Consider the following 20517-nt stretch of genomic DNA (forward strand, 5'->3'; position numbering starts at 1 on the left):
CTTCATGCATCAACTGTTCCCTGAGCACCAACTCTTTATATCTCTATATATACATATACATGTATATATAATCACAGGCACTGTACTAGGCTTTGGGGACACAGTAGAAAGAAGAAAAAAGTATGTTAGAGGGTGTTAGTTGGCTAGTGTGTGCTAGAAGGAGCTGTAATTTTATAGAGGGGGAACAGGGAAGTTCTCACTGAGCAGAGGCCAGAAGGAAGAGGGAGCCACACAGACATCTGGAGGGACTGAGTCCAGGCAGAGTGAGCAGCAAAGGCGGAGCCCTGGAGCAGGAGTAACTGGGAGTGCTCAGGGAATAAGAAGTGGGCCCTGCCTTGGAGCACTACAAGGAAGATGGTCCACTCTCCAATCACCTGAATAAAGCGCTTACAGGCAACTGGCTATTTATCACACTGTCACTCCTCCCAAATACATAGGTAGCCTCAGGCTCCCCGTGGCTCAAGAATACCCCTGTGCCCACATCTCTATTCTGAGGCTCTGCCCTAGCTCTTGGCCCAGTTCCACCTCTATTTCTTCCAAGAAGCCTTTGTCAACTGCCCCAGTCTTCTGGGATCATATTCCCTCTTCTGAAGTCCAGTAGCCATGCTAACCATGCTGACCTTCACCAAAGGCTTCATATGAGCTACCTGGCAAAGTGTTTGCCTTCTTTGGTTTCTCACCTCCTGACCCAACAGTAAGGCCCTAATGGCAGGGATTTAGCTGGGAATTGCTTCTTTGTATCCTAAACCTAGAAGCATGTCCTATTCATTCATTCATATTCGCTCTCTCTCTTGCCAACCAGCTCTATTACATTTACTATGTGTCAGGCACTATGCATGTCTGTCTGTTTCTCTCTCCACTTTACTATATTAGCAAGATCATTTCTTCTTGAGTGGAAAGAAAAAACAAGACAAAGAAAGTTAGACGGACTGTTTTGTGACAAAGCAAATATTGCAAAATATTAACATGAAGATTCAACAATTCTTTCAATTTTTTGGTATACTTGTTTTATTTTAATAATAAAATGTGGGGGAGAAGGGTACAAGATAAATAATCCTTTATAAGACAAACTGTTGTAGACAACCACATCCAGAATCAGGTCATCCTAAAATTCCTCTCATCTCCCAAAATTAAAAAAAAGAAGGAAACACAAGTCTCTAATTATTCAACACAAATACTATTCCAGAACTGGAATCTCTTATTAAGGTCCAGACACAATTTGAAACAAAATTTCTATGTTCTTCTGAACAGAAACAGAAACAAAACAAAGCAAACTGGATCCTTTAGAATTTTGGAAAACTGGAATTTAAGTTTAAGACTGCTCAGTTAGGGCTTCCCTGGTGGCGCAGTGGTTGAGAGTCCGCCTGCCGATGCAGGGGACACGGGTTTGTACCACCCCAGTCTGGGAAGATCCCACATGCCGCAGAGTGTCTGGGCCTGTGAGCCATGGCCGCTGAAATAAAATTCAAATTTTTACATTAATAACACACTTCCAAAAACATTTACAAACGGCATTAAGGTACAGGGAAGAAAAGTGATCCACAAATAAATATTAATATAAATAATGCTGGATTTCCCTGGTGTCGCAGTGGTTAAGACCGCCTGCCAATGCAGGGGACACGGGTTCGAGCCCTGGTCCGGGAAGATCCCACATGCCGTGGAGCAACTAAGCCCATGCACCAAAACTACTGAGCCTGTGCTCTAGAGCCTGTGAGCCACAACTACTGAGCCCATGTGCCACACTACTGAAGCCCGCACGCCTAGAGCCTGTGCTCCGCAACAAGAGAAGCCACTGCAATGAGAAGCCCGTGCACCGCAACGAAGAGTAGCCCCCGCTTGCCACAACCAGAGAAAAAGCCCGCATGCAGCAACGAAGACCCAATGCAGTCAAAAATAAAATAAAATAAAATAAGTAGTAAAAAAAAAAAAAAAATATATATATATATATATATATAAAAATATAACTAATGCTGAGCTACCATTCACTGACAAAGCAGATTCCAAGTCTCTGAAGGAAACCTATATCTTTAGTTCATTAGGCTTTAGAAAGGAAGTAATAAACCAATTAAATATCAGCAGGTTTAGAAGTAAAATTTATTTCTAAATATTAGTATAATGAAAATTCATCAGCAACTACTCTGTGTTTGGAAGTCAATGTTCATAATCAGCATAAACCCCCTGTTTCATTCTCGACTGCTTAATAAGTGTTTTGCTTACAGTGAGCCTGGCTGATTACGGAGTGGCTTTTAGAGAACAATTTTTAATTAGCAAGTACCTTTAGGTAATCTGAATTCCTGTCATTTTAGAGAAGAAATTGTGTGGTGATGGAAGAATAACAATCACTGAAAGGTCAGCAATAACAATGAAAAGCCTGTAAACCCCCAGTTAACAAACATCTTCAAAACAACCTCAGTCCCAAGCTCCTGACAGACAGAAGCAAACATCAATTAAACATTCAACAACCACATATATTACACTATGAAAGACATTGATCCAGCCCCCTTCTCAAAACATTTTAAAAACAGAGGAAACTTTAAAATAGTACCCAGGCCATCAGATGCCCATAACAGAGAAGAAACTGGAAAGTAATGGATTTCTTAAGTCCCATCAAATTTGGTTTTTCTCTTTCCTTCCCTTCCATGAGCCACTAAATTTCTTTACATAGAGGACACAATGAATTCTTTTCTCAGCTCTTTAGAACCATACAAACTACTTAAGAGGCAGGTTTTGCTGTTACTGATCACCTTCAGAAAAGCAACAAAGGGAAAATGGCAGAGGAAAAGCTGATCTTGGGGGGCAGCAGCACAGTCAATTAAACTTTGTCTCTAAGGGGTTCCACCCACCCACACAGACACTTCCATGTGGGCACAGCCTTTCAGAACACAGGGAAGGCAGCCCTGATTAAAAAAATTAGCTCTTAGCATAACTGATAGACAGGCGTGAGAAAAAAGTTGATAAGGAAGAAAATGCATCTCCCCATTTGCTCCTCATCCCATGTGAAACACTGCTTCAACCTCCAGTGAAGAGAAGCTCTGCCTCTAAGACACAGAGATACTAGGAGAGTGATCATGGGTGTGTTGCACCTTAATAAGGACCTATATTCCTACAAAGCAAATTCTGGGACTCAAATTCTATTTTAATGAAATGGGAGAACTAGCTATTTAAAGGAACTCCAAACAGAACCACTCTGAAAGGTAAATATTCAACCCCTAAGTAATATGTTAATTTCTACAGTTTAATATATTGGGATTGCTAAAAGGAGGCTATAATTACGAAGAAACACACAGCCAATCCCAGTCAAGCCTCTCAAAGCAATCTTGAGAGTGAAGGAAAAGGGTCTTCTGCCCTGCTAAATTAAAAGACCACACCTGTCTGTAAAGTGTTGCCTGACCAAGAATCAGCAGAATTAATCATGTGGGCACGGCCCTTAGACTAACCCCTGGCAGGGAGACACACAGGAGGAAATAAACACACAAAGACACACACACACACACCAGAGGGGAGACAGCAGAAGCAAGAAGAACTACAATCCTGCAGCCTGTGGAACAAAAACCACATTCACAGAAAGATAGACAAGATGAAAAGGCAAAGGGCTATATACTAGATGAAGGAACAAGATAAAACCTCAGAAAAACAACTAAATGAAGTGGAGATAGGCAATCGTCCAGAAAAATAATTCAGAACAATGACACTGAAGATGATCCAGGACCTTGGAAAAAGAATGGAGGCAAAGATCGAGAAGATGCAAGAAATGTTTAACAAAGTCCCAGAAGAATTAAAGAACAAACAGAGAAGAACAATACAATATCTGAAATGAAAACTACACTAGAAGGAATCAATAGCAGGATAACTGAGGCAGAAGAACGGATAAGTGACCTGGAAGACAGAATGGTGGAATTCACTGCTGCAGAACAGACTAAAGAAAAAAGAATGAAAAGAAATGAAGACAGCCTCAGAGACCTCTGGGACAACATTAAACACAACATTCACATTATAGGGGTCCCAGAAGGAGAAGAGAGAGACAAAGAACCAGAGAAAATATTTGAAGAGATTAGAGTCAAAAACTTCCCTTATATGGGAAAGGAAATAGCCACCCAAGTCCAGGAAGTGCAGCGAGTCCCATACAGGATAAACCCAAGGAGAAACATGCCAAAACACATAGTAATCAAATAGGCAAAAATTAAAGACAAAGAAAAATTATTGAAAACAGCAAGGGAAAAATGACAAATAACATACAAGGGAACTCCCATAAGGTTAACAGCTGACTTCTCAGCAGAAACTCTACAATCCAGAAGGGAGTGGCATGATATACTTAAAGTGATGAAAGGGAAGAACCTACAACCAAGATTACTTTACCCGGCAAGGATCTCATTCAGATTCAATGGAGAAATCAAAAGCTTTACAGACAAGCAAAAGCTAAGAGAATTCAGCACCATCAAACCAGTTGCTCTACAACAAATGCTAAAGGAACTTCTCTAAGTGGGAAACACAAGAGAAGAAAAGGACCTACAAAAACAAACCCAAAACAATTAAGAAAATGGTCATAGGAACATACATATTGATAATTACCTTAAACGTGAATGGATTAAATGCTCCAACCAAAAGACACAGGCTTGCTGAATGGATACAAAAACAAGACACATATATATGCTGTCTACAAGAGACCCACTTCAGAACTAGGGACACATACAGACTGAAAGTGAGGGGATGGAAAAAGATATTCCATGCAAATGGAAATCAAAAGAAAGCTGGAGTAGCTATACTCATATCAGATAAAATAGACTTTAAAATAAACAATGTTACAAGAGACAAGGAAGGACACTACATAATGATCAAGGGATCAATCCAAGAAGAAGATATAACAATTATAAATATATAGGCACCCAACATAGGAGCACCTCAATACATAACGCAACTGCTAACAGCTATAAAAGAGAAAATCAACAGTAACACAATAGTGTGGGACTTTAACACCTCACTTACACCAATGGACAGATCATCCAAAATGACAATAAATAAGGAAATACAAGCTTTAAATGGCACAAGAGACCAGATAGATTTAATTGATATTTATAGGACAGTCCATCCAAAAACAGCAGATTACACTTTCTTCTCAAGTGCGCACAGAACATTCTCCAGGATAGATCACATCTTGGGTCACAAATCAAGCCTCAGTAAATTTAAGAAAATTGAAATCATATCAAGCAACCTTTCTGACCACAACGCTATGAGATTAGAAATGAATTACAGGGAAAAAAACATAAAAAACACAAACACATGGAGGCTAAACAGTACGTTACTAAATAACCAAGAGATCACTGAAGAAATCAAAGAGGAAATCAAAAAATATCTAGAGACAAATTACAATGAAAACACGACGATCCAAAACCTACGGGATGCAGCAAAAGCAGTTCTAAGAGGGAAGTTTATAGCTATACAAGTCTACTTCAAGAAACAAGAAAACTCTCAAATAAACAATCTAACCTTACATCAGACTCCCTGACTTCAGACTATACTACAAAGCTACAGTAATCAAGACAATATGGTACTGGCACAAGAACAGAAACATAGATCAATGGAACAAGATAGAAAGCCCAGAGATAAACCCATGCACCTATGGTCAACTAATCTATGACAAAGGAGGCAAGCATATACAATGGAGAAAAGACAGTCTCTTCAATAAGTGGTGCTGGGAAAACTGGAGAGCTACATGTAAAAGAATGAAATTAGAACACTCCCTAACACCATACACAAAAATAAACTCAAAATGGATTCGAGACCGAAATGTGAGACCGGACACTATAAAACTCTTAGAGGAAAACATAGGAAGAACAATCTTTGACATAAATCACAGCAAGATCTTTTTTGATCCACCTCCTAGAGTAATGGAAATAAAAACAAAAATAAACAAATGGGACCTAATGAAACTTCAAAGCTTTTGCACAGCAAAGGAAACCATAAACAAGACGAAAAGACAACCCTCAGAATGGGAGAAAATATTTGCAAACGAATCAAGGGACAAAGGATTAATCTCCAAAATATATAAACAGCTCATGCAGCTCAATATTAAAGAAACAAACAACCCAATCCAAAAAATAGGCAGAAGATCTAAATAGACATTTCTCCAAAGAAGACATACAGATGGCCAAAAAGCACATGAAAAGCTGCTCAACATCACTAATTATTAGAGAAATGCAAATCAAAACTGCAATGAGGGGGCTTCCCTGGTGGCGCAGTGGTTGAGAGTCCGCCTGCCGATGCAGGGGACATGGGTTCGTGCCCCGGTCTGGGAAGATCCCATGTGCCACAGAGCGGCTGGGCCCATGGACCATGGCCGCTGAGCTTGCACGTCCAGAGCCTGTGCTCCTCAACGGGAGAGGCCACAGCAGTGAGAGGCCCACGTACCGCAAAAAAAAAAAAAAAAAAAGGCATCATCAGAAAATCTACAAACGACAAATGCTGGAGAGGGTGTGGAGAAAAGGGAACCCTCTTGCACTGTTGGTCAGAATGTAAATTGATACAGCCATTATGGAGAACAGTATGGAGGTTCCTTAAAAAACTAAAAACAGAATTACCATATGATCCAGCAATCCGACTACTGGGCATATACCCAGAGAAAACCATAATTCAAAAAGACACATGCACCCCAATGTTCATTGCAGCACTATTTACAATAGCCAGGTCATGGAACCAACCTAAATGCCCATCGACAGACAAAAGGATAAAGAAGATGTGGTACATATATACAATGGAATATTACTCAGCCAAAAAAGGAACGAAATTGAGTCATTTGTTGAGACATGGATGGATCTAGAGACTGTCATACAGAGTGAAGTAAGTCAGAAAGAGAAAAACAAATATTGTATATTAACACATGTATGTGGAACCTAGAAAAATGGTACAGATGAACCAGTTTGCAGGGCAGAAATTGAGACACAGATGTAGAGAACAAACGTATGGACACCAAGGGGGGAAAACTGCGGTGGGGTGGGGATGGTGGTGTGCTGAATTGGGCGACTGGGATTGACATGTATACATTGATATGCATAAAATTGATGACTAATAAGGACCTGCAGTATAAAAAAACAAATAAAACAACTAATACTAAAAAATTAAACACACACACACACACACACACACACACACACACACACACACACAAAGCCTTTGTTCACAAAGCAGCCCAAGCCTGGAGAGTCCACACTGAAAAATGCAATCACACACTGCTTCACCATTGCAGGGCAGCCTGTGAAATTTCAGAGATGTCTTTGTGTTCCTCAGCAGCATCCTGATCCTGCCTTTGATAAAAACAATCCATTCCAAACTGCCATGTCCTCATTAATTTTGGTGACCTTGAGTAATACTAAATTTCCTCAAATGATCTCAAAGCAATTCAACAGCAAGTGCCACTCACACCTTTTTTCCATTAAGAATATAAACAAAACCATGCACTTATGCTAATTTACAAGGGGAGGAAAGTTTTCAGAGCATGAAAACATTCAGCCCAAAACTTTAAGCAACACCCCTTCAAAGAAACCCATTAGTCAAAGAATTTACATAATTCAAAGGGGAAAAAGAGTTCAGTTCATATATATTAGTACTGCCTGGGTATCTACAAGATTCTTCCAATCTGCTGTGAGAGATCGACTGTGGAGCTCTAAAGTTATTTCAAAACACCTTTCTTGTGCAAGATAAAGACCTGATGTGTACTTCAAACTTCCACGTAGCCTAAATGCCTTTTGACTATCTTTCAGTTACTTAAAAACACATTTAATACACATAAGCAGCCAAGAGCTAAACTGACAAGAGATCAAAATATTTTATTCAGAAACCTAAAGAGACTTTTGGCAATTAGAAAATTAAGACAAAATAAGGAAGGAAAGGTGAACAAACATTCAAGACTCCAAGGAGCAGGGCCACAGGAGACAACTCCCAAAAGGCAATGCAGTGAGGCCAGCACCAAGCACAGCAGAGGTACTGAAGCCAAGTTTAAAGAATCAGTCAAGAAACCTAAATTATAGTCACAGCTCAATGGGAAACTAGCTGCATTACCTTGGGCATATCAGTTCTCCCACAACTTCCATTACCCCTCTTACTCCAGCCTAGAAGAAAGATGGGCCTGAGTTCATCTTTAAGACCCCTTCCAGATTCTATGACAGCAGTTTTTAAAGGGTGGTTCCCTCAGGTCCTGAGGGTCCTCAAGACCCTTTCAAGGGAGCCAGAAAGTCAAAATCATGCATGGGTTAAAGAGCCATTCAAAGTGCAAGATAGACCAATGGATTTTAATGTAACAGAATACAAAAAGTTCCTTGATATGGTTTCAAAGTCTCTGTAACAATTAACCTTGAAGAAACTACCATTTTTCGGCGTTTTGGTATAGTACCAAAGAATACCCACAGTGGGGCTTCCGTGGTGGCGCAGTGGTTGAGAATCTGCCTGCCAATGCAGGGGACACGGGTTCGAGCCCTGGTCCGGGAAGATCCCACATGCTGCAGAGCAACTAAGCCCATGCGCCACAACTACTGAGCCTGCGCTCTAGAGCCCGTGAGCCACAACTACTGAGCCCGCATCCCTAGAGCCCATGCTCCGCAACAAGAGAAGCCACCGCAACGAGAAGCCCATGCACCGCAACGAAGAGTAGCCCCCGCTCACTGCAACTAGAGAAAGCCCGCATGCAGCAACGAAGACCCAAAAGCAGCCAAAAATAAAAAATAAATAAAACAAAGAATACCCACAGTTATCTGAAAAGGATATTAAAACACTCCTCCCTTCTCCAACTACATTCTTCATGTACTTTAACAATACAATAAGTCAACAACAAAACAGTAAGTCACAACAGGCTAAATGCAGAACCAGATCTGAGAATCCAGCTGCCTCTATTCAGACATTTTCAAATTTTCGAATGTGTAAAACAATGATACCCTTCTAATTTTTTTGTTTTGGAAAATATAGTTATTTTTCATTTAAAAGGTTATTTATGCTAACATAATTATTTTATTATTTTTAAATGAATTAATATTTTTTTATTTCTCAGTTTTAATTTCTAATACAGCATATATTGACCAATATAACCAATATAAACAAAAGTTCTTCGGGGTCTTCAATAATTTTTAAGAGTAAGTTTGAGAACTTGCTCTCCTAAGACAATAAAACTCTAAGATCAATGGTCTTTTCCCCAAAATTTTCAGGTATCACAAAGAAAGAAAAATTGGCGTTTTTTTTTTTAATGTAACGAGCAGAGGACCACTTTACATGAATATCATAAAATACTCCATACCATATTCAAATAAAAAAACACAAAATTAATCTGATATATAAATGATATACACAGGTTATTTTATAAATGTAATTAACCATCAAGGGCAAATTTTCTCAATAACTGAAGTTAATACTACATTTGCAAAGTCAAATTTTCACTTTTACCACTGAATGTCTGCTATCCACATCCTGTTTAAAATAGCCAAGGGCTGAGGTTCCTTGTGTACACTGCCTCCCTCGTAAAGCTTCCCTGGCTTATGCCCTTCATCCAAGAGGTCTGTGAGAAGCACATCCCTGCAGAGCCAGTCCCAGGAGTTTTGAATAAGTAGGAGTAAAGCCCTAGAAGGCCACTACTGAGGGGAGCAAATGAAAGATTCATTTCATTCTCTATGGAGGCAGCTGAAAAAAAAGAAGAGGGAGGGGTGAGAAGAGGGAAGGGGGGGGGAGGGAGAGAATAAACAATTGAGCTGGGAAGATAGGAGCTAAAGCAGGGATGACAGCTTTGGCTATAAGAAGCCTGTGCGACATAGCCACTGCTCCCCAGAGAAATCTGGGCTCTGAAAAAATCTCTCACTCTCTCTCTCTCTCTCTTTCTCTCTCACACACACATACACCACATATGTTAAAACATCAGATCTGTGTAATATGAGAGTGGTTAAAAAAAAAAAAAGTAAGATCCCTGGATCTCTAAATACAGGGGATGAGGCAAGAGTAAAAGCAATTCTGGCTAAATATGTTACCATTCAACTTGTGAGTCCTGTATCTCTTTCCACACAGCTCTAACTTCTTAAAACAGGGATTTCAGAGATAAGGGCCAACTTGGCAGGGGCATGGATGGCCCACTTTCCCTAGGCTTCCTGGAGCCTAAGCCAGCCCTGAGTCCAGATCACCCTAAAAGCAGGTCAGGTTTATCTACTACATGGCGAGACTGAAGAGGCTTGGAGAGAAGCCAAATCATGCTTGGTGTCCCATCCGACTCCCCCACCACAACCATCTCCACTTCCCTCACCAGTCTCTTCCCCTAGCCCTCTGAGACCCCTCCCTCTCCTAAGAGTTCTATCATAAAACCACGGAGTTCAGTCTGGATGCTTCAAACCCAGACAACTACAAGCTGTGCACAGAGAGGATGGTTTACCCTTCACAGCCCTGCAAACATTCAGCATGAACTTTGGTAAAGACTTCGCTGTATCTAGTCAACCTACCCACGAGACACAATCCTAAAAAGCTCTATGCAAGTAGCATTTCATCAAATCAGAGCTTTTAAAAATAAGACTATAGCAGGGACCCTGACATGAATCCTTCTATACTATAACTAGCCACTAACTTTCTGAATTGTTGCTGATCACTTTAGATTTTCAGTTATTATTTCTTTTAAAATAATTATACCTACATCATATAGAGGCTGTATACTGTGGGTTTTTCCTAAATTGGTATCTACTATAAATAAAAGTAATAATGGATGACTACTATTTTGTAATATATATTCACATAATTGTATTTCTATGGCTACTCAAGTTTCTCACTTTGGCTTTGTCAGTGACATGGGTACTCTGTGCACTTAGCTCCTTAACGACATAGGTAAACTCTTCTGGCTCCACTTCTCACAGTTCTAAAATGAATGGTAATGCTAGTCAGGGGTAGACCCCTTATGGTGCCTATGGCACAATACAAAAATATATCTGGTCTTTGCCCCTGGTTCCTGGCACAGAGCTCCCAAAACCCTTGGAATTTTCTGAGTGATAGGAGTGTCTTTTGTTATTCGTACCAAGCCCCTTTTGACCAGACCTGAATTTATGTTAATGAAGTAATTTAGGGTGGGGTCCCTAGAAAGCCTCAGGATGGGACTGGTCACCAGTAAGACCAAATGACTAGAAGGAACTTTCAGTCCTACCCACCAGCCTCCAAGATGGGGGCAGGGAACTGGAGATTAAATTTTATAAAAACTCCTGAACACTGAGATTCAGAGGGCTTCTGGGTCAGTGAATACATCGAGATGCTGGGAGGGTGGAACCTGGAAAGGGCACTGAAGCTCCACAACAACCCCTGCCACCCCATACCTTGCCCTATGCATCTCTTCCATTTGGCTGTTCTTCAGTTGTATCCTTTAAAATAAACCAGTAAACATAAGTATATTCCTGGGTTCTATGAGTCATTCTTGCAAATTTTTGAACCTAAAGAGAGGTTCATAGGAACCCCTGATTTATAGTCTGTCAGTGAGAAGTATGGGTAGTCAAGGACTTGTGACTGGTAATGTGAAGTCAGGGCAGTCTTGCAGGACTGAGTCCTTAACCTGTAGAGTCTGTACTAACTCTGGGTAGTTAGTATCAGAATTAAATTGTTGAACAAACAGTTGGTATACAGAGAATCAGAGAACTGGTTATTGATGCTGGAAAACATCCCAATGCCACAAGGATTTACAAGTGACAAATCACAGGAAAAATTTATATCTGCAAAGAATAGAAAATTTAAAGATCCATTATTTCTTGACTTCCCACATGCAAAAATAAATTGTGGCACTTACTTCAATGCAACAGGTAACCTGTACCTTTAAACTACTAAATGTCACATTTCCAGTTGACTTATATTAGTAATTACATAATACACAACTTTGTAAATGGGAATCCACAATGGGTTCACCTCCTCAAATCACAAAGGAATAAAAGAATCACAGATAAACCAAATCTGTTTCTAACACCGCTTTCCACATTTTCAATGAAAAATAAAAACTGATTATGAAATTTAGGAAAAAAACTAGCAGAACCAAGGAGGATCATTTAGTGACCTAAGCAATTTAAAATGCGTATAGAAAAAAATAATTAAAAATTAATAAAATACGTAGAGTCTAACCATCACCTGTCTATTAGATACCTCCCCCCTCCCTTGGCCAACACACCCCCTCCGACAACCAAACCTATTAGTAGCTACTAAAATGTGGAAGAATTGAATTACACTAATGAGTTCCATTCAAACACAATGCCTTGACTCTCAAGGTGGCATCACCCTTCTCTAGAATGCATGAGGAAGTCAGGATCAGAATGAGAATTGGAATAATCCTAGGACTAACTGTGCACATCCTACCACATATGTAAAACAATTCTCTAAGAACTGTTTCAGATTAAAGGAGACTAAATGCAATGTGGGATCCTGGATTAGGTCCTGGACCTGGGGAAGAAAATAGCTATAAAAGCCAGTACTGAAGACAATAGTTGATGCAACTGAATATGGACTATGGATTAGATAATAGTATTGTATCAGTATTTTATTTCCTGATTTTGAGAACTGTTCTGCAGTTATGTAAGGAAATGTCTTTAGGATATACATGAAGTATTTAGGGGTAAAAATAAAAATATAACCTTCTAAAAGACAGTTAACAAGGACTAGAATAAAATCATGTTTCTGGTTCTCCAAAGATTTAAACACTTAACGAGTACAAAAATATCTTATTTCAAAGTACAGATTTGAAAGATTACGTAGCTAACTATTCTCCCTAGTTAATCAGTAACAAATAAGTAACAAAATTCCTTTCCTTTAAGACACAATAACTTAGGGTTAAAAAGGCTAATTAAGCCTCCCAGCATCCCCATGAACAGGCAGCATGTCCTCCTGCTAGGGAGTAGACTTCTCTCCCTCTTCCCCTGAGCCCAGCAAGAACTGGATCCATCTCTGAGGCAAATCTCACCTGGGTTCCCTCTGGAAAGCTCTAGGTCTGATCAATGTCATAAACAAATAGCACACCACAGCCAGGTAGAAAGTAGACTCACTGGCTTGCCCTCCCTCTTTGTGTAGATGTGGCCCAGTTTAGAACAGTCTTCCAAGGAAACTTATGTAAGCAATCTAGATTATGTGTTTCACTGTTACTTTATGGCCAAGGTTATTCAACCTGTGCCCAGTTCTTAGGCTCTTACACACACACTCTCTCTCTCTCTCTCTCTCTCTCTCTCCAACATTGTAAAAATATGTAGTTTAAGATTCATACCGCTGAACCAATCAGAGTTAACTTAAAAGTTGCACTGTATGTCTCTCTCTAGTCTATCACTGGACATAAACACTGAAGAAACCAGTGACATCTGAATATTAGCAAAGATAAGTGGGAAAGAATGTGTGCACCTGACCTAAAGCAAATAAAGTAGAAAAAAGGCTTCTTCTTTCAAATTAATACTTCTATAATGTCTCTGGGGAAAAAGCATATGGAGTCTGGACAAAACTCAGGCTATAGATTTTGCACGTAAGAAGAGGATCAGCAGGAAAACCTCATTTCTGTAACCAGAAAATAACGGATGCTAACCTTTGGGAAAAAGGGCCATCTGTCAAAGACTGGAAGATGACCTGTGTGTGTGTGCATACCCAGTCAGGTACATCCCATCACTCTTCAGATAAAGATGCTATTCCATAGAGACAAAGCCAAACTTCAATATACCAAATGAGACGTGATATAATGAAGAGACCAAAATAATTCACACAGGGGTTTTATGGCCAGGAGATATTGTCATGATAGTGGGGATGAAGGGCAAAGGCTGAGATGAAATAAAAGCTTGAGGAAGTATTTTAAAGAAAAAAGTGGCTGAAAGTTATTTGGAGATGGGCTTCCCTGGTGGTGCAGTGGTTAAGAATCTGCCTGCCAATGCAGGAGACACAGGTTCAAGCCCTGGTCTGGGAAGATCCCACATGCCATGGAGCAACTAGGCCCATGTGCCACAACTATTAAGCGTGCACTCTAGAGCCCAAGAGCCACAACTACTGAGCCCATGTGCCACAACTACTGAAGCCCATAGGCCCTAGAGCCCGTGCTCTGCAACAAGAGAAGCCGCCACAATGAGAAGCCTGTGCACCACAATGAAGAGTAGCCCCTGCTCACCGCAACTAGAGAAAGCCCACGCACAGCAACGAAGACCCAACGCAGCCAAAAGTAAAAATTAATTAATTAATTAATTTTAAAAAAAGAAAGTTATTTGGAGAAAGAATGGTCAAAGGGAAAGGCAGAAGGGCTAGCATTTTATTCAGGCCAAGCTTAGGTACCTTCTGTGATAAAGACACTGTGCCAGGCACTGTGGGGGTGATATAAATATATGCCTCAAGAAAGAAAACTCAGATGTAGAGCAAGAAGCCATAAGTCTCCAAAACAGAAACAACAAAAGTCATTTTTGGACACCAAAGATGTTGGTAGCATTTGAATAAATACCAAATGCCAAATCAAATCGAATCATAATTTAAAATTATATCCCTAATACAAAAATGAAAAATGACATTATTGTCCCACTAGGAAATTTATGATGCATTTTTCTCCCCTACATAAACTTATGCCTTAAACACATCTATACTCTCTTACATGGTCCCTTGGTGCCCAAGGATACTCATTCACCCTAGTGCAGTTAACAGTATAGTCTGGGGCAGCATGGTTTCTCTTTAACCAGGGTGAGGCTGTACCCTGGAATTAAACCCCAAACCTTTGCCTCATCAGCACTCACTATGCCAACCTAAAACAGCTGGCAACCACCATCCAAGAACAATCTAGTTGACTGAGAGTGAAGAATAAAAGTGGAACACCTAGAGACAACTGCCAAATCTCAAGGACAGACATTCCAGGCCTGCATTTGGGAAAGAGGGCTAATAAAGTTTCAATCTTCTAGTCATTCAGTCAACAAGTAGTCATTAAATATTCTTGTGACCTATTCTCAAGTGGACATTGCCCCAGCACTGCAGCCAAAATAAAAATGCCCCCCAAAGAGAAGGAGAGTGAGTAATAGAAAAATGACAGGACGAGGAGCTAATCCTCCCTCCTGCTCACCACAGCATACAAGAATAAGGAGTGCAACTCATTGTTATATAAGAGTAAGGCTGAACAAAAGGCCCAGCTAAGTCAATGGTGGCATCTGCAGAATGTTATAAACCCAGGGCTAGAGAATGCCACTCAGCCATGCTAATAGATAAACTACTGAACACCCCCACAACACAGCTATTTCCAGACTCTCCTTATCATCTCTCCCATTAACTAAAAACAAAAATATTGCCTTCCATAACAAACAATTCTGACAGGTGGGCCTCTTCACATTCAAAAGTCTCTGTTTTAAGATAGTTCTGCTCTTAATGAAGTTCATACATTATTTTTGCACCAGTGTAGATAAGATATAGTAGGCAGGCCTCTACTTAGATTTTTGACTTGATATTAGTATTATACAAGCTGTATCTTACTCTTTTTAATAAATAAAATACTGAAATTTTAAAAATAATTATATATTTCGAACTTGGACAGGCTTCTAAAAAATGCCATTCACATAGAAGGATGGAAAGAACCCATGCAGTTTGTTTTTTTTCACATCTTTATTGGAGTATAATTGCTTTACAATGGTGTGCTAGTTTCTGCTTTATAACAAAGTGAATCAGCTATACATATACATATATCCCCATATCTCTTCCCTCTTGCGTCTCCCTCCCACCCTCCCTATCCCACCCCTCTAGGTAGACACAACCCATGCAATTTTACAAATGCTGTTAGCACTGCTGTTATCTTGATCAAGAACTATGAAATGCACTCCATTTCAAATTTCAGAATGAACACAAACCAAGATTAAGTGCACCACTTATAGCTTCCCCACTGATTCCACTTTTGTAGCAAAAGCCTATAAAATTATCTGCAAAAGAAATTATCAACTGAGAGTGAGTACTTGAATACTGGGTATACCAGAGTCATGAAGGCAGGACAGCACCAGAGTTAAGATTTCAGATCAACAGCTCTAGAAACTATCTGGTGGAAACCAACAAGACAGCATCACAATGAACAAAGTACATCTAACAAGTTGGACAAGAGTGTCCTGCTTGGCCCCTTGGCAATGGGGGAGACCCCGCAAATTCTCCCACTGCAAAAACACCTAGAAATGTGGATAAAATTATGTAAGTATCCATTCGAAATGCACAACTGCTTTCACAAAAAAAAGTAAGAGAAATCCCCAAGGAGCAATGATGAAAGGGAAACTGAAAACACAAACAAATACTGCTGACACTACAGCAGTCCTAGGAGAAGAGGAGGGTGCCAGCCTTGCAGGGGATGGGATGGGGGACAGGGGGATAAAGAGATAATACCCTGGGCTCAAAGAAGCAAAAAGAAGGGACTGCGACCTCTACATAAGGCCAGGACGTTGAAGAGTTATACTCTTATGAAAGAGTGGTCTAGAAAAAAATCTAACCACCAACACAGAAGACAACATAAAATCTTGTGTCAATCTAGGTCAGAGGGGAGAAAAAAGGTATCCATCCAATGGGAGTCTGTAACCAGAAGTCTGCCCTGAAACCAATTTGAGGTGGAAATACATACTTACCTAGGTGGTTCAAGAAATTAACCAAAACTAACCGAGGCCCCAAGCAAGTGATACATCCTAGTTGCCTAGAAATAAATGTAAAACATCTCTTGCATATACCACAACCTGGACCACCAAGATAAAGCCTTACTGAAGATGAGCTCACAATTCAAAAGTATAAACAGAGGAGGGACTAATCATACAAAAGCAAGAGCCAAGAGGGTCAGATTCCTAAAAATCTACCTATACTGTGAAGGGAGAACATCCTTGCAGGAATGCAACAGGACATAAGGCTATTCTCTGCTCAGTAGCCTGTGCTCAACAAGGGGACTATTCCTGGGAAAGGCCAGTCAGCTGCAGGAAACTGATGGTACTGCTGCCTCAAAGCCTCCTTTCTTTGGGACTTCCCTGGTGGCACAGTGGTTAAGAATCTGCCTGCCAATGCAGGGAACATGGGTTCGAGTTCTGGTCCGGGAAGATCTCACATGCCGTGGAGCAACTAAGCAGTGCACCACAACTACTGAGCCTGCGCTCTAGTGCCCGCGAGCAACAACTACTGAGCCCACGTGCCACAACTACTGAAGTCCACGTGCCTAGAGCCCGTGCTCCGCAACAAGAAGCCACCGCAATGAGAAGCCTGTGCACTGCAATGAAGAGTTGCCCCCGCTCGCCGCAACTAGAGAAAGCCCAAGTGCAGCAATGAAGACCCACAGCAGCCAAAAAAAAAAAAAAGCCTCCTTTCCTTAAAAACAAGAGACGGGGGGCCCATGGGCACTGGTGTTAAGCAACCCTATAGACAAAAGGTCTGAATCTCAACAGAAAAGAATCTGAGACTGAAGAGGCTCAATCTTTATACATGTTCATGAAGCTCAATCCTGGCAACTTATGTAGGCTTCCCAAAGCATCTGAGACTGGCAATCAGACTGTGCTGTACAGGACTGAAAAGTCCTCTTTGTTCTCATCTCTAGACACTGCCTTCAGGTGTCCCACACCCTCCATTATCATCAACAAAATGGGAAGAAATAAAGCTTCCCGCTGGACTTCCCTGGTGGTCCAGTGGTTAAGACTCCACACTCCCAATGCAGGGGGCCCGGGTTTCATCCCGGGTCAGGGAACTAGATCCTGCACACCTCAACTAAAAAGATCCCTCATGCCACAACTAAAGATCCTGCATGCCAACAACGAAGATCCGGTGCAGCCAAATAAATAAATATTTAAAAAAAAGCTTCCCTCATTTAGATTTGTAAAAAGGAATCAAACACGATCCTCATGTGTTTCTTAATAGCATCCTATTATAAACATACAAATAACATATACTACATGCTCCCACAAAGCTGTGACTGTACCCTTTAAATTCTTTTTTCTCCCTATTATAACATCACATCTGGCCTAGTTTCTTCAACAGGCTATATCTGGTTTACCCAAGAAGCCATATGTATCTATGATTTACTGAATCCTAATAAAATTAATTAGCCTCTTTTTTAGAGGATTAAAGGAAAGGGCAGACACCAAGAGCCCCACTTATACTTCTGAGGTAATCCCTCTATTTCTAAGTCCTTACTCTATATTTGGTTAGGCATCCTAGATAACAAATCAATATCTTCAGTTACATATAAAGGAGGACCCCAAATCTACTGCATTCTGCTAACTGGGGCCCACACCACAGTGGGCATTTGTTGTTTTCCTGTGTAACGCAGACAGACAAATTGCTTCACTGCTTTGGGGAAGATACTCCTGACCTGTGGTAAGAACCTGAGTTCTTACCGGGTCCTGGTAGCAGTTTCAACTACTTCAGAAGGCTTGTATCTATATAACGCATTAACACTGGGATAAAGATGCTATAGCCAGTGGACAAACTCTGAAAAGCCCATCAGTAACTGAATCAATTATTTAATTTTGCTTTCCAAAAGCTGTCTCCCTCTGAGCTGACTCTAAACAATAGGAAGTAACTGATTTTTAAGGAAGATTTGAAAATAACCATAGCATGTCTAAAGAATTATGTGAACAGAACTTCAGCAAAGAAAAAGGGATCATGATCTGTAGAGGACAAGCTGATACTCTGCCACCTAATAACTAATCCTCCCATATCTGGGCCTTTTCCAATGTCAGGGAAAGTCAATACTTTCATTATGTGCAGACTTAACAATCAGTTAAAACTCACTAAAGATACTACTGAATGCTTACACACAGAAAAGAGTTTAAAAGGAATAAACGCTTCTCAGTGAAGTGATGAAGCAAATGTCATGGTATTCTACATTCGAACTGCTGACTCTGGTGATTTTTGATAAACACAAGGGGGCAGGCGAGTGGTGATGTGTAAAAACCATGACTTAGAAATCAAGAAGTTCTTTTACTAAAATGCATATTCTCTGTACCCTCACATAAAGAGGCTCTGAGATCTTGAATCAGGCTGTTCTATAAAGCTTCAGAGAAAGAACAGAAGAGATGATGACAGAACCAATAGTTGGAAAGCACATACACCATATGAAACCAAATCCATTACCTAAGGATTCAGCCTCCTAGCCAGGGTACTAGCCAACAAAGAATAGTGAACAGCAATAGAAGTCCACTTTAAAACAGGAGAAAGAGGACTTCCCTGGTGGTCCAGTGGGTAAGACTCTGCGCTCCCAATGCAGGGGGCCTAGGTTCGATCCCTGGTCAGGGGATTAGATCCTGCATGAGTACTGCAATTAGGACCCTGCATGCTACAATTGAAAAGATCCCGCGTGCTGCAACTAAAAGATGCCACATGCTGCAACGAAGATCCTGTGTGCCACAACTAAGACCCGGCACAGCCTAAATAAATTTTTTTTTTTTTTAAGAAAGGGAGAAAAAAGATGGTTCCACAAAGATAGTTCTAATACATTCAAGTACTAAAATCAGAAAAACGTTTTTAATAACAGGTTACATCCCTCATGTCAGAAATTGACCATTACCTACTCTAAGTTATTAAAATTGACAAAACAGCTCACCAAGAAGAAAGTTTGGTGGTCTCTAGAATGTCTCTTTCTAGAGAGTGATACCTCCAAAACTTCTGCTCAGCTGAACAAAAACATATTAAACAACTACCATCTACTGGGGACACAAAGATAAAGAGCAAACACAGGTCAGGTCAGATCAAGCATTAAGAGGAATGAGGCCCAAAGCGAGTTTTGAAGAAAGAGTTGGACAGAGTTAGGTAATGGCGGGGGGGGGGGGGGGGGGGGGAGGGCGGGGGGGAGTTGGGTAGGGGATAGAGGGGACAAGATAATGGAGATGAATAGAGAAGAGGAGGGAAGAGTTCAAAGATAGGGAACTCTATGAACAATAATTGAGAGACAAGAAAGAGCAGAATGTGAAATTAAACAAATCCAAGAAGGTTGTGTTACTAGAGCGTAAAGTAGGGAGTATGGGGGAAGAGTAGAAAATGAACCTGGAAAAGCAACAGGGCAAAGATCACGGAGCACCCTGTGTATGTTAAGGAGATTGGATATTATCCTACAAGGAAGATCAAAATAACATGATAAGCTCTGTCTTTTTTTTTTTTTGCGGTCGCGGGCCTCTCACTGTCGTGGCCTCTCCCATTGCGGAGCACAGGCTCCGGACGCGCACGCTCAGAGGCCGTGGCTCACAGGCCTAGCCGCTCCACGGCATGTGGGATCTTCCTGGACCAGGGCACGAACCCGTGTCCCCTGCATCGGCAGGCGGACCCTCAACCACTGTACCACCAGGGAAGCCCGAGCTCTGTCTTTTATAAAGATCAGTCTGCACCATAGAATGTTATAGAATATAAAAGCATAGGTATATGCAGTTTCAAACTGAAATCCCAACTCATTTTTTCAGTGTGACCTTAGGCAAGTCAATCTCTCTGGGCCACTGATTCCTCACCTGTAAATTGGAGGTACCCCTTACCTTCAAGGATTATTAAGAGAATGAGGTGGTGAAAGAATATAATATAAATGTAAATTGTACTGTGAAATTACACAGT

At 40.7% G+C, this 20517-nt stretch overlaps 1 protein-coding gene across 2 annotated transcripts in view; it reads right to left on the reverse strand.

Moving 5' to 3' along the window:
- RAD54L2 (RAD54 like 2) overlaps window positions 1-20517 on the reverse strand; it is an 88225-nt gene that overhangs the window by 50429 nt on the left and 17279 nt on the right. The gene's annotated exons all lie outside the window — the stretch shown is intronic.

This window comes from Leucopleurus acutus (assembly GCF_964270905.1).
Source record: "Leucopleurus acutus genome assembly, chromosome: 10".
NCBI classification, from domain to species: domain Eukaryota; kingdom Metazoa; phylum Chordata; class Mammalia; order Artiodactyla; family Delphinidae; genus Leucopleurus; species Leucopleurus acutus.